Genomic DNA, 14,519 nt, shown 5'->3' on the forward strand with positions numbered 1-14,519 from the left:
ACACTGGTAACTGATGCATCTTACATCAATAACTAGACATTTTAACACTGGCATGTGATCAAATGAATTGAACAAAAACAAATCGTGTGGTCTCATATCCAAAAATATTTAACAGAACAATATCAAAAATATTCCACAAGTACTAAGTATAGTACTTAGCTGTCCCCCTGTGTTTGTGTCTCACTCCACATCTAAGGTTTCTTCTGGTTCCTCAGTGTGAGATTCAAACCACAGATCTACTTCACATCACTGATTTCATTGGTTGATCACACAAACTGAATTTTTGTCAAGGAGAGGAGCTGGGAGGTGTGGGTGAACTGTCATGAGAGTTTCTGAGTGAGGATGTTTGATCATGTGCTGGTTGTAGTGTGTCAGAGCACTGAGTGAGCCTCGGTTCAGCCAGTCCTGGTTTGATGCTCTCCCTCTGATGCTCCTCACAGCGTTTTCTTTGTGACTCTCTTACAGTGAAGATAGCAGCGCTCTGCTCAGCAGGCTGCAACAGTTGCAGTGTCACTTCACCTGGGATCTGAAGCTGGACGTGGACCTGGAAACCCTGAGCACTCGACTACAGATCGACATAGATTTTCATCGGAGTCAGTGTGAGGGAGAGAGTTGCACCTACAGCCTCTTGGCTTATGTCAGGTACAGTTTCTGTAGCTGTCTGATGAAAGAAAAGCTAAAGTGGATTTATTCTGCTCATTCAAATCTCAACACTTTTATTTCTGGGACTCTGCTACAGAAGAGAAGAGCTAACATTAGCCAGAAGAAAGACAGTTTTTCTCACTGAAGTCCGTCTGACCAAAGAGAAATTTGACTGTCAAAGGAAACAGTGGTCGCATCAGCAGGATTTATATTTGAATGATAGAGAGATAGTTTTGTTTTCAGGATCAGATCCAACCCTGAGCTGTGTTTCTTCTGCTAATGTTACCTATCAGCAGTGCTCCTGCTGCTAACACAGATGAATTTTATTTTATTTAATAACATAACATATTGTCTGGAGTAGATATCGTTCGCTGATTTTCAACTCACTCAGTTAATATTATAAATAAACAATCACCAGATTTATGCAGTTTAGCAAAGCTACAGCTAGAAGAAAAACGTCAGCTTGCTTTAAGTTTACCTCATTATTTCAACCTTAATACAAACATGTAATATGAAGAGAAACATTATTTGAGTATTGGAATAGAGTTTCTGATTCTTTACAAAGCTGGTACTATCTTGATATAATCTGCCTCCTAAAGCTTGTTTTGACTCTTGTTTTTTCTGGTGGAAATGCAGTAATTATCTAACCCTGGAGTCATGAACCTCAGATAAAAGCCTTAATGAATCATCAACAAGTGTTAGTTGAACTCTCAGGTCAGTTTCTTGTCAGGTGTTGTAAACACCAGATGTGGAACAGCTGTTGATGACCTGTTGGTCCTCAGGTATCTTCAGGATCAACGAGAGGAAGCGCTGTCACTTTTAAACCAATCAGAGAAGACCATCAGGGAGAGTTACGGTGATGAGAGTGAGAAGCGGCTGATTGTGACATATGGAGACATGGCCTGGCTGAAATATCACGACGGAGACTTTGCACAGTCACAAAGCTACTGTCAGAGAGTCGAGGACATACTGGTATGTAAACCAATCAGATCAAACATGATGATCACTGCTGTTGAACATCTGACGCTTCCTTCTCCCTGTGCAGGTGAAGTATCCCACTGGTTCATCAGGAAGTCTCCTCCCAGAGGTGTATGGCGCTCAAGCCTGGACCTATTTCAAGGTGTCATGGTCTTCTCTCTCCAAAGCCATCGACTGTTTTCATAAAGCACTTGAGGTACAGCGTCATGACACCGAGTGGAACGCCGGCTATGCCATCACTCTCTTTTGCAGAGAACAGGTCAGTTTTATGATAAGAATGAAGAGTATTAACTTATATGGATATTCCTCTATAAAGCACCAAATGATGAGAGTAAACCTTATGGCTCCTCCAGTGTCAGTATGATTCTTAGAAGTTTCACTGGCTAATTCTTTTATTCAAGCGAAATAAACTGCAGACTAACCAGTTTCTCATCTGCAGTGGTTTTTAGGAAATAAACAGGAAGATGAGGAATCCCAGGCCACCAAACAGCTTCGCTTTGCATTGGAGATCAACCCAAATAACGCTGTTCTGCAGTGCATGCTGGCCTTGAAGCTGACGGCTTATAAGAAATACGAAGAGGCTGATGGTTTGGTGAAGAAAGCACTAGAAAATGATCCCGATAACCCTCATGTCATCCGGCACTCGGGAAATTACTTACATAATCGGGTAAGTCTGCAACCTTATGAATGCTATTTCTTCCTACTGGGTCTTTGGCTTAGTAACAACAGATCAAAGCAAAAGTGAAGAAATCCATCTGTAGAGACTCCTTGGTTTCATTTTTCATTTTCTTCATAGAAAATATTGTAACAATATTTACAGTATATCAAGGTACCTGCAGTGTTATACTTAGAAATTCATTCAATGTTAACAACCTGGTGACAGTGGGGAGAGGAGAACGCCAACAGACTCCAACTCAAGGAGAATGGCTGCCTGTCCTGAGGGTAAAGGTACCAGATAATTGAAGTCCAAGATTGTAGTCTGGAAATCTATCTGGAACCGTCCTTTGTGCCATTAGCTTCTGTTTTTACATGTAAAAAACAGAGTAACTGAAGGCACATGACCCAGTACTGTGACAGTAGTAAATAAACAAGCTTTCATTGTAGCTGCTCTCTCTGGTAGAACAACAAAACAAGCTGTTACCACAGCAGGGCCCGTTCTTCGTACCTCGCTAAGTAAGTTAGTTGGATTTGATTGTTGACGATTTCGCGTGATCCTGGATCGTTCGGTTCCCCGAAGCTCATCCGGGACTTGCTGCCATAGCAACAGAGCCGTAAGCGTAAACCTGCTCGGGAGCAGGTTTACTTTATGTAAACAGAATTAGATCGCGGCCACGCAGGTATGTCCGCTTCATTTATACGAAAGCAACAGCGATATTCCAACACTGTTTCACCATAAATAAATATTATCAATGTAACTAAAGATAATGCAGCACTTGATCCTTGTATTGATGTCACACAGATACATACAGGTCATTTCCTGAAAAAGGGAAATGTACTATTAACATTCTATTACATGTATGTGATTATTACGGATGTAAGTCATATTTCAGAGTAGCAATTGCAAATTACTTTGTGTAATCAAGATGAGAGACCACGGCTATAAAAGCGAAGGTGGATTTGGGAAGCCTGTCGCAGCCATGTCCTGTCCGTATACGCGAGCAACCCATTGCGGAAGGTGCAAGATTGATAAGGAGAGTCCTCAGAATTCAGCGTATATTGCGGGATAGACAGGATCCTTTAGCTCAGCGCGACAGTGTGCTCATAGAGAGATATCGATATTCCCGTGAGGGTATTATTCACTTAACCAACTTGTTGACGAGGGGGTGCAGGACCACCACCTGTCTTTTGTTGCTCTGCCCTTTTCTTGGTTGCTGTTATGAACAAACAAACAGATTATTCCAGGGTCTCTTTCCAAGAGACTAAAAGCAATATAAGTGATAAATATTACCATTCTGTAGAATATTCTTATATTTCACTTTTACTTGTTCCCATGTTCTAGTGGATCTAGTGGGTGTTGTGGCTCTAATGTGAAAGGGGATATAATATAACATAATATAATATAATGTAATATAATATTGGATAATATAGTGTAATATAATAAACTTACCCTGCCGCCTACTGGTGTTGGCCAGAGGGGCCGATGGCGCGATATGGCAGCCTGGCTTCTGTCAGTCTGTCCCAGGGCAGCTGTGGCTACAACCGTAGCTGCCTCCACCAGTGTGTGAATGTGAGAGTGACTGAATAGTGGCATTGTCATGCGCTTTGGGTGCCTTGAAAAGCGCTATATAAATCCACTCCATTATTATTGTTATTATTAAATTACTTACGAGTTTAATTTGTCAGCAACTTTCTGCCAGCCCTCTCTCCTTGCTTTTGCAGCCTTTGCAGTGTTCCCTTGCGTTCTGATTAAACTCTGAAACTCCTGAAATCCCTCACTCAAGAGTTCTTGCTCTGCTGCCAAAAAATACCGAGCCGAGCGCACTCCTTCGACATTTTCGCCGACCAATCAGAGGGTTGCCGATCAATGTTTCTACTATCGATGCGTAGCCCCTGTTAAGCCACCCAGTGATCTCACATTACTTCATCCAGCTGTACTAATCGTCAACAGCAGGTGTGTTCGGAGAACCGGATTAGCGAGCTCACGGTTAGCGCGATGATTTGGTCTTGGATGTGTCATTTGATCTTGGATGTAGTAAGCAACGTACGAAGAACGGGCCCCTGCAGGAGACATGTTGAGTACATTTCAGATTTGTTCTGTAAACACTGTGTGTAAGAATACCTGCCTTTGCTTCAAGAACAGCAAAAATGGAAAATGAAAAGAGAAGTTTGAATCCATGAGTTAATTTTCTAGTACTGGAATCTGCTGCTCCTATTGGCTCTCGGTTGTTGAGTGGGATACGTGAGTGGTCTTGTATAGTCTTTGTTTGTTGTAATACACAGTACAATCAGACAGAAAGACCTATGACAAAACTTTACTTTCCAGCAATCACATTACGTTAACATTTAGATTTCTGTACTGCTCAGCCTGATTTTCACTGCACATTGGACCTAGTTACCTTGTCTCTAAATCTCACTCCTTGACACTGCTTTCAGTTTGTTGACTTTCACACCTGGTTCTTTGAGGTGTGCTGCTTGCATTTGTAAGATTTTGCTGTGAACAGACAACATGCAGTGAAAGGAGCTCCCCACGCAGGTGAAGCAAGCCTTCCTTAAGACAGTGCTGGAAATTAATCGTACCCACTCAAAAAAATGACACTTTGGGCACAATTTAGATATTGTCACTTACGGGTATACTCACTTTTGTTTCCAACGGTTTAAACATTAATGTCTGTGTGTTGAGTAATTTAGAGTGGAAATCTAATTTATGTTGTTATTAGAGGTGGGACTCGATTAAGAAAATTAATATAATTAATTTGAGGCTTTGTAATTAATTAATTGTGATTAATCACATTTAATCGCACAAGAAAACACACCTTATTCAACCTTGCAACAATTCAACAATATTCAACCTTGCTTTTCCTTCTAGTTAACATTTCACTTGTGATTTTACATTATGTACTTTTATGTTTTATATGTATCTGCTGCTTTTCCTATGCATCAGTGACAGCGATCTGTTTGGTCCTATTTCTATTTACCTCTTTTTTATTCTCTGTGTTTACTTGTTAAGCACATTGGTATACCCCTGGTTTTTAGGTTTGCTTTATAAATAAAGTTTATTATTATTATAAGAAAATTTCCCCCAAAGTGCAACAGTATTTTTTAATTTATAGGGTTTTAGTGAGCGATAAAATCAAATAATAGACATGGACATGAATATTGTAAACTCAAACTCTTAATAACTCTTTTAATTTATGGGGGGGAAAGCATTTAAACTACATTTCAGTTCAAAACAGAGAAGCAAAAATAATACCCCTGGCCAAAATTGGTCAGACTTAAAAATAAAGTGCCATTTTAAGAACTTTAAGCACATTTTCAAAATGGTATTGTCTTTAAATAATAATACAATAAATTCAACATATTTATGATATCATCTTCTTAAAAAATAAGGCAGAAACATAGAAGGCAGAAATCCAAGAAGGCCTATGACTCAATGCCCCACACCTGGATTGCCTGGAACTATACAAGATCAATAGGACCCTTAGAGCTTTCATCAGGAACTCAATGGGAATGTGCCAAACAACACTAGAGGCCAACCTCAAGCCTATAAAACAAGTCACCATCAAGTGCGGGATCTACCAAGGAGATGCTCTGTCCCCACTACTGTTCTGCATAGGCCTGAACCCCTTCAGTGAGATCATTGACTACTGAATTGAGCAATTGTCAGTCACCTCCTGTACATGGATGCCAAGAGTGAACAAGACATTAAATTAACTGATCCACACCACCAGGATATACTGCAATGACATCGGGATGACATCAGCTGCAACCAACCAGTACCTGGAGAGGGTCAGGCAAGTCCTGAGGAGTCAGCTGAACGGTAAGAACAATGTCTGGGATATGAACACCTACAGCCTGCCTGTGATCAGGTACCCTGCTGGCATAATAAGCTGGCCAAATATGGAGATAGAAGCCACTGACATCAAGACAAGGAAGCTCCTGACCATGCATGAAGGGTTTCACCCCAAGTCCAGCACCCTGAGGCTAAACGCTAAGCTGAAGGGAGGCCGGGAACTGGTGAGTGTCAGCACCACAGTCCAGGATGAGACAACGAACATCTATGAAAACATTGTGAAGATGGCCCCAACTGACCACGTGCTCAGTGAATACCTCAGGCATGTGGGTTTTTTTGGTATGGTGAATGTGTTCAAGGTAGACACACGTAATTAATAGGGGTGCAACGATACACAAAATTCACGGTTCGGTTCGGTTCGATACTTTGGTGTCACGGTTCGATATTTTTTCGATACAAAAAAAATGTTCATGCCTTTTTAATTTGTCATTTATTAAGATTATAAATATATATTTTAACTCAAAAGTACAGTTTTTAAATTTAACCCTAACCCTTGTGCGTGTTTTTTATTTTGACAGCGAATGCGCACCTGTGGACCACTTATGTGCAGCCCTGGTTATTTAGCTCATCATATTGCAGCCACAGAAATTATTTTGTCCATGAAACCATAAAGCTGCACTTTCTTTTTGCCTTATAGTCTGATTTGTCATAACTTCTCCGTTTTGTGGTAAGCTTTTCTTTGGCTGTCACTTCTTCACCCTGACCTGTCTTATTTGGCTCAGCAGAACTGAAATGCTTTTACACACTCACTCACATAAGCTCAGCGATTCTCTGCGCGATCAACCTCTCACATGTTTAAGCTTGCTGCGGGAGATTTCACTTGTCATGTTTGCATAGTAAGCTAACGATTAATAAGACGATGTCAGAGGAATTGGTGCACAAATTATCATCACTCACAGATCAGTGCTGTCGCTCTCTATACACAGTTCGCATGATTGCAAAGTGAAAGCAAATTCAAACGCGATTTCAATATGTCACATATTGACAGTGGCTCACCGATGCCAATGACATAATTACCCAGCTACATTTCTGAAAGAATGCAAAAGCATTGACATATATTTTTCCTTCCTACAATAGCCCGACGGGCAGGGAAGAGATAGATTTTGGTAGCCTGACTGAAAAAAATCGCTAGCCCCGGGACGTCGGGCTAGCGATATTGCGAGCCCTGTATCTGATTGAGGAATCACTCATCTTTGGAAAAGAGAGTTTATTACAGAGAAATGTCTCTTTCCAAAATAAAAGCTATACTATCCGCTTCTTCTGGGCTATATTCTCAGCAGCATATTAAACATATAAGGAGAATCACGTGCTAACAGCTGTCTAAATGACTCGGCTAAAGTTAGTAGCATGCTTGCTTGTTTTTGTCTTTGCACTAGGATGATGTCGGTGTAAATGTGCAGTCATATTCGTTGTGTTCCCACTAGTGCTTTCAGGTTAATCTCGTTGAAATGACCTTAACGCCACAACACGGCAAATCTCCGTTAACGAGCTACCGCCGATCACCCCGTGCATGGGGCTAGACGGCCAACACGTTAACGAGCTAACTGCGCTAACACACTAGTTCCCACCCATGTAATTGAGCATTGCATGGCACATCCAACATACTGTTTTACTTTAGTCCATGACTCGCTTACCTTCAGGGTCATACGTCACATGAAAACCAAAATAATTCCAAACGCCAGATCTGAATGAGGGTGGGGGAGGTCCATGTTGTAAGGAGAGCTTAACTTCTGTCTCGCTAGCTTGCCCTGCACTCTTGCTTCTGACTATGCTGTCTGTGTTGAGCGCTCAGTGGATCTGCGCTCGACAGTGCAGCCTAGGCGGAGTAGTCAAATGCAGATTCACTGAGCGCTCCACACAGACAGCATCGTCAGAAGGAAAGTTGATAAAATAAATTACAAATGTTGTATTGTTCGATACATATGCGTACCGAACCGAAAGCACTGTATCGAACGGTTCAATATCGATACGAATATCGTTGCACCCCTAGTAATTAATGCCAGGTGTTGTTGTTTGGAAGGAAGCAAACAGTTTGTGATCGCTACGCTGTTAAATGGCTTTGGAATAACAATTCTAAAAAACAAGATAGGTACGGCTGGAGTTATTGGACTGTAGCAAGTTTCATAAGTTCGTTCATACCAGTCACCCCGCCAACAGACACCTCAGTGGCTTCAAGCGTGGGTGTAGCCTCTCTCTCTACATATATTTGTATCTGATTAGTGTTTTTAAATCTGTTCCAGAATCGACTGGATGAGGCTATTGATGTGCTTAAGCGAGGCCTGAGAAGGGGCGATCAATTACCTTCCTTCACCTGCCAGCTGGCTCTGTGCTACAAGCAGAAGAAAATTGCTGAATAGCGCCGCGGGCCCTTCAGCAACAGAGGTACACAGAAATATACAACATGTTATCCTTTAATCAACACAACTCAAATCATCCTTTAATGCTCCACAGAAGAGGTGCGTAAGTGGAGGCGTTGCTGTATTAGTCACCTTGAAGACGCTGTGGAGATGAAACCATCCTTTGTCCGGGCGTGGGCTGAACTGGCACTGTTGTACGCAGAGGAAGGGGATTTGAGCAGGTGCTTGTCTAAACAAAGCTGCACGATTTCCTCCTTTCTTTCCTCTGGGTGTAAATTCCTAAACATCTCGTTGTTTCTCAGGGCTGAGGAGACTTTGAAGCACTGCTTGGAGAAGTTACCAGAGTTGAAGGAGAAAAGAGTTTGTCAGACTATCCATCAGTACTACGGTGACTTTCATCATTATCACACAAAAAATGAGGCTCAAGCCATCGCTCACTATACCAAGGTAAGTTTCTAGGTGCCAGACTCTGATTGGTCCTCACTGACAAAAAAGTGACGGTGACAGGCAGCTGATTCATCAGAGGGCAAATTACACCAAGGTGAGGCAGCTGCATGTACAGTGTTAGACATGCAGCTGCCTCTTAATATTCCACGGTTCAACTATGGATGGACGGATCTAAAATACAGTATTGGTATCAGTGCGATGCTGATGCTGACCTAAATTACTGGGCCGGATATTGGGTAGAAATTAAAAATGTATCCCGATCCATCAAATATCACAAAAGCACCTCACAAAACTTGCGACATGGTGTAACCCAGGTGGTCCCCTTATCATGCTGGAGCAGTTTGCGTCACGTGATAGAGTGACTGTTGTGTACAAGACCTGTCGGCGGTCTGGAGTCACTTCACACTGAAAGCATTTGGAGCCTCGTTACGTGCTGACAAACCAGAATTTCATCTCCAAGCAAGCTATCCCAGAAAAATAAAGCAAGAGTCTAAGTTCATCTCTGAATGTTTGTAAAGCATTCCCACGTTAAGCTTAACAACCGATATATGAAGCTGGGACATCTGTCATTGCTAAGTCTGACCGTACAATGGATAGACTCGAGTTTTACTTTGAAAAGAACTGTGTTGCAGGCTAAACAGTTCTGTGGTTCGAAAGAAAAACAACAACAACAACAAAACAATGAAAACACTTTTTTCATACGTGTTAAGTTTTGTATAGAAATTACACAAAATTCAATCTCAGGTTAAATGTGACAGAAACTGTCAGGATGGATGTGTATTTATGTTCAGCTTTAAGTACAAAAGCGTCCATTCTACAACCTGTTTTTTTTTAAGTTGTTGAATTATTTTGTGCTGATATTGCGCTTCTTTTTTTTTCAGAACCAAAGAGTAGTTGAAATCTACATAAAATTGCATTTTAAATTACTTTTCAATATTACTTTAAATACTTTAAAGTTCTGCTAAAGGTTTAAGTAAAAAGCTCAGTATTGCTGATCTGAAGTATTTTGGGTGCAGTGTTTTTTGCATCCAAATACAATATAATAGCTTTAGTGTTTTGGCTTTTTAAACATGAGTATGAACTTATACAAAATGCAGCAAATATTAAAAAAACAAACAATTTTATTGATTTTAAAATAGACAATATCGGATTCATATCGGTTTCAGCAGATTTTCAAATTTATATCGGTATCGGACTTAAAACAAGAGGTATCGTGCCATCATCATCTCTAGTTTCAACCCAAGAAGAACAATGAAAGAAGAAAAACTAACAGGCCTTGTTTGGAGGGTGGAGGTGTCGGGGCAGTAATGTGAAACATGTTACCGCTCACATCCACCACATGAACTTAGTATGGATGGATTTATCTTCACCATAGTCTTCTGCTGTTTTCTCTCTGCAGGGGCTGCTGATACCACTGAAAAAATATGAGTGGAGACAGTGTGCTCAGGTGAGCACTAGAGACATAACAAAGATTCTGTGTTATATACACTCAGTGTTCTTACCAAACTTATGGGTTGAGCATAACCTCATATCAAACATCCCTTGATTTAAATGATTTGTTCAATACCACCTACTTGTGCACCTGAGGACTGTTTTCAACTTCAACTTGAAAACTACTGGTGACTGTCAGTGGTTCTGTCTTTCACTAGGTCATGTGAGGAGATGTGGCATCCATCCCACATTGGATGATGCACCTGTCATTTCTAAAAATCCTTTAAAACGTTGTTTTTTCAAAAGAAAAGAAGCATAATGACTGTAATGTTTTCTCACACTGAAAACGCTACGTCCAGATGAACAGAATCAACTTCTTTGGAACATAAATTAATCTTTCATTGTTCCTCTATTTTTTCCTGCAGAAACTGAAGCAGATCGCTAAGAGACGTCGGTCAAGGAATCCAGGTGATGGTGAAGCTCTCGCTCTGCTGGGTCAGGTGGCCAGAGCTGAGGGCGACAGCAAGGAAGCTGCTGCGTTTTATGAAGAAGCTCTGACCTATGACAAGGACAATGAAGAGTACCTGTCTGCTCTGTGTGAGCTGCGCCTGGAGCTGCAGGGATCATCCTCTGATTAATCACCATCACTGCAAATAACTAATTCTTAAAATCTTATATCAAGCCAAAAATAATGTGTTATCTTGTTTGTAGAGTGATACACTCAGAGAGAGCAGGATGCAATTAATCTTTTACAACATTTATTTTATCTCTTAGTTTCTTAGTTAGTTCATCTTCTTTTGCAGTTTCATGTGATCAATGCTCAAATAAAGGTTGTTGTATATGTGCTTTAATTCATGTAGTGTAAAGGCTTTGTCTTGGTTTAATATAAGAAAATCCTTCAAGTAACATTCTTGCTCAGTTGCTCTTGTTTTAAGATATTTTCCCTTAAAGTGAGAAAGAAGTAGAAACATTTTGAGTTTATTTGACATAATAAAGTACTTGGATCAAGTGTTTCAACACTCATTTCAATTGATTTCTCACTTCATTAAATACAAGAGGTTGGAAGTAATGATGTACAAATACTTAGTGTCACAGTGTTTATGCATATTAAACATGATGTGTGTACTTCCATTCTCTGTCTCACAGTTTTCCTCCTACTGATTAAAAAATGGTAGTAATCTGTATTTTCACATGGGGCAACTTTGATGTGTTTATATGATCACAGAACAAAACATTTCTGGGGGGATGATGTGTGGAGCAGTAAAGTTGTGGATTCTCCGGTGATTTTACAAATTTAACCTGTCAGTATAACAGACAGTGAGTTGTCTGTATGAACCTTATAACTGATGTTAGATTTAAATAATTTAAAATAAAGTTCATGATAGCTGTTGGGAGAAAACTCTGCAAAAAACCCAGGAGAAATAAAGACACAATGAGACAAAGTTACTTTCTTTGCTAAACGTGTACACGGGTGAGCTGCTGCTGAGAACAACCCACGCCATGCACAGTGGCTTGGCATTTTTTATAGGCACAGAGCACAGAGACAGTGAGAACAGGATAAGAAAATAATAAACAGATAAAACAATCTGAAACAATATGTCCTTGCTGGGAAAGTCTGAAAGACACTTCTAAACTACTTATCTGAACACAGCTTGTACATTTAAAAGAAGGTAAAGTTACATAGAATCATTTTTCCTCTAACATATTCCCTCCTGTTTTAACTTATTTTAAATGTTTACAACAGTTGTCTGAAAAGGTCATTGATTAAGTATGTTTAGCAATTTTTAAATTTTTAAATTGTGAACATAGCAAAAATGTAAATCATGTGGTAAACGATAAAAGAAAATAAAACAATAAAAGAATAAAAGAACAAATGAAAATACAGTAAAAAGAAAGAATAAAAGTAATAATAAAGAAAAATAATAAAACTAAAACTACAAAAAATAAAAGAATAAAAACCTTATGTTGTACCTGCATAACCTACTAATGCGTTAATCAGTGCATGATCACTTGACAAGTCACTTTTAATCACCACGTCATTTATTAGCAGCTATTACAAGTTCTCCTCTAACAGAATTGCAACGGGATGCTGTTCTTCTTGAGGCACGACAACATAAGTCGTCATTGTAGTTGTTATCATCTTTGAAATCATTACTCTTAGACATGGCACCACACACAACACTAGTATGAGCAGTGCTACCATGATGAAACCTAGAAAGACAAACGGCTTTGCTGCAGCAGCCAACCACGAGCCGCCAAATAGCCAGTCCAGCCAGCCTAGTGGTGTAGCTGCTCCAGATGTGTGGTCAGTGACATATTTCTGCAGAACGGTCAAATTCTGCAAAGCTTCGTAAATGTCTCCTCCAGCTTCGTATCCTTCAGGGATAAACGTGCAACATGTCTCCCCGATCAGCTTGCAAACTCCTCCTTGTTATGCTGCTAGCAGATCTAGAGTCAGTCTGTTCTTCAGCACCATCGTTCTGATGGCCTTCCGCTCCTCTGCTAAGGCGGTTCCCAGGGTCTTTGTCAATGTTGATGTGTCATAGCAGAGCATATCGGTTGATCTCCACATGTTCCCGCACCTCGGCAACTCCAATGCCGGGGATCAAGCTCTGTAAGAATTTCACTCCTCCCCAGATGCGAAACTCTGGTTCCTTTACTGCTTGGTGCCGTCCGTGCACAACCTGTCTGGTATTGAGTCTTTGTTTTTAGTGGCATTCGGTAACTGTAGTTAGAGCGACAGTTGATGCTCATCAGCGTCGTGTTTTTGGCACAGGTTGTGTTGGTTGAACAGGCCATACACTTCCTCTCATTCCTCGGTGGGCAGAAAGTGTATATGTATCTACATAGGTGAGTAGGCAGCTCCCCCACTGCCCGCGATCCATTGTTCATCACACATACTGGCAGTTGCGCTGCGTTCAGTTTGTTTAGTAGAATTACATCAGGCAGTGGGTCTGAGACTTGGGGCCAGGTCAGTAGGTTGATCTGTCCGGAACAGTTCACATTCGTGAGTGACAATTTCCTCCAGGTTGCGTTTGCAGGGATGCTGTAGTTGGCCTTGGACCAAAGAGTACCGTAGCCTGGATGAGTTGCCAGACCCAACAGACACCAACTGCGATCTTCTGGTATGCTGTATGGCCATAGGCCAGACGTCTGCGAGGATAGGGGCATATGGGCACATGCATAGCAGTCAGTTTTATTATTCAAGTGAGCGATAGTGTTCATAAACTGCCACCAGAAATTAGTGGCGTAGCCATGGGGAAACTTGGTGTGCTTTCCTTTGTCGTACAGTGTCTGCCTTTTCTTCATATGGCGTGACTTGTTGTCCCTCACGGAAACAAAGATGAGGAGCCCGGCCAGGGTCAAGCCCGCTGCAGTGATAAGCAGCCAACACCTCATGACAGCAGAACACACCCTCCTGTTGAGAGTAGAACTCTCGGCCAGAAAGGCTGATCCCTCCACCGAGCAGGATCACAACAATTGGGCGAGCCTGTGTCGGCTGAGTTTAGATGGCTTCACTTACTCTCCTGCAGTGGCTCTGATGGATCCAAGATGGTCGTTCCGCTATTTTGCAAGCGGTAGGTGTAGTGAGAAGAACTTGGTATGGTCCCTTCTACCTTGGTGAGCTCCAGTTTTTCCTTTGGAGCACCTTGATCAGAACCCAGTCACCAGGCTGTAATCTGCAAGACACTTGATAGACATCATTACGTTCTTCGTTATTTACAATCATCTCTTTATTTTCCAACAACTTAGACATACATTTTGCTAGTGTGGTTTCTCTGATTGATTTGTCTATTGGTTCACTGGTGATGGGCAGTGGGAATGGCCTACCATGAATGATTTCAAATGGAGTTAGTTTCTGGGAGCCCTGCGTTAAACGCATCCACATTTTCACTAAACCCAAACATTCAGGCCACGGCCTTCCTGTTTCTGCCATGCACTTTCTGAGCCTTTGTTTTATAGTGCCGTTAGTTCTCTCTACAAGGCCAGCACTTTGTGGGTGATACGCACAATGGTGTTTTATGCTGAAACCGAGTGCTTCAGAGACCTTGGTGATGACATCATTTACAAAATGAGTGCCGTTGTCTGATCGTATCAAAGCTGGGATGCCATATGTGGGTATGAAGTGATTGCACAGACATTTTGCTACTGAA

General features: G+C 41.2%; 1 pseudogene across 1 annotated transcript; it reads left to right on the forward strand.

Annotated features, from left to right (window-relative positions):
* The first annotated feature begins 342 nt into the window (after positions 1–342).
* On the forward strand, positions 343–11,450 carry LOC147334315 (antiviral innate immune response effector IFIT1-like; annotated as a pseudogene). The gene is made up of 10 exons (XR_015128359.1): positions 343–383; positions 466–642; positions 1,425–1,614; positions 1,688–1,879; positions 2,060–2,287; positions 8,371–8,512; positions 8,582–8,708; positions 8,790–8,934; positions 10,334–10,381; positions 10,791–11,450. The product of XR_015128359.1 is annotated as an antiviral innate immune response effector IFIT1-like (transcript).
* The last annotated feature ends 3,069 nt before the right edge of the window (positions 11,451–14,519 follow it).

This window comes from Aulonocara sp. 'chitande type north' Nkhata Bay, linkage group LG3 (assembly GCF_057382095.1).
Source record: "Aulonocara sp. 'chitande type north' Nkhata Bay isolate Kocher_YH1m ecotype deep benthic linkage group LG3, A_spYH_male_GT1.1, whole genome shotgun sequence".
Classification (NCBI taxonomy): domain Eukaryota; kingdom Metazoa; phylum Chordata; class Actinopteri; order Cichliformes; family Cichlidae; genus Aulonocara; species Aulonocara sp. 'chitande type north' Nkhata Bay.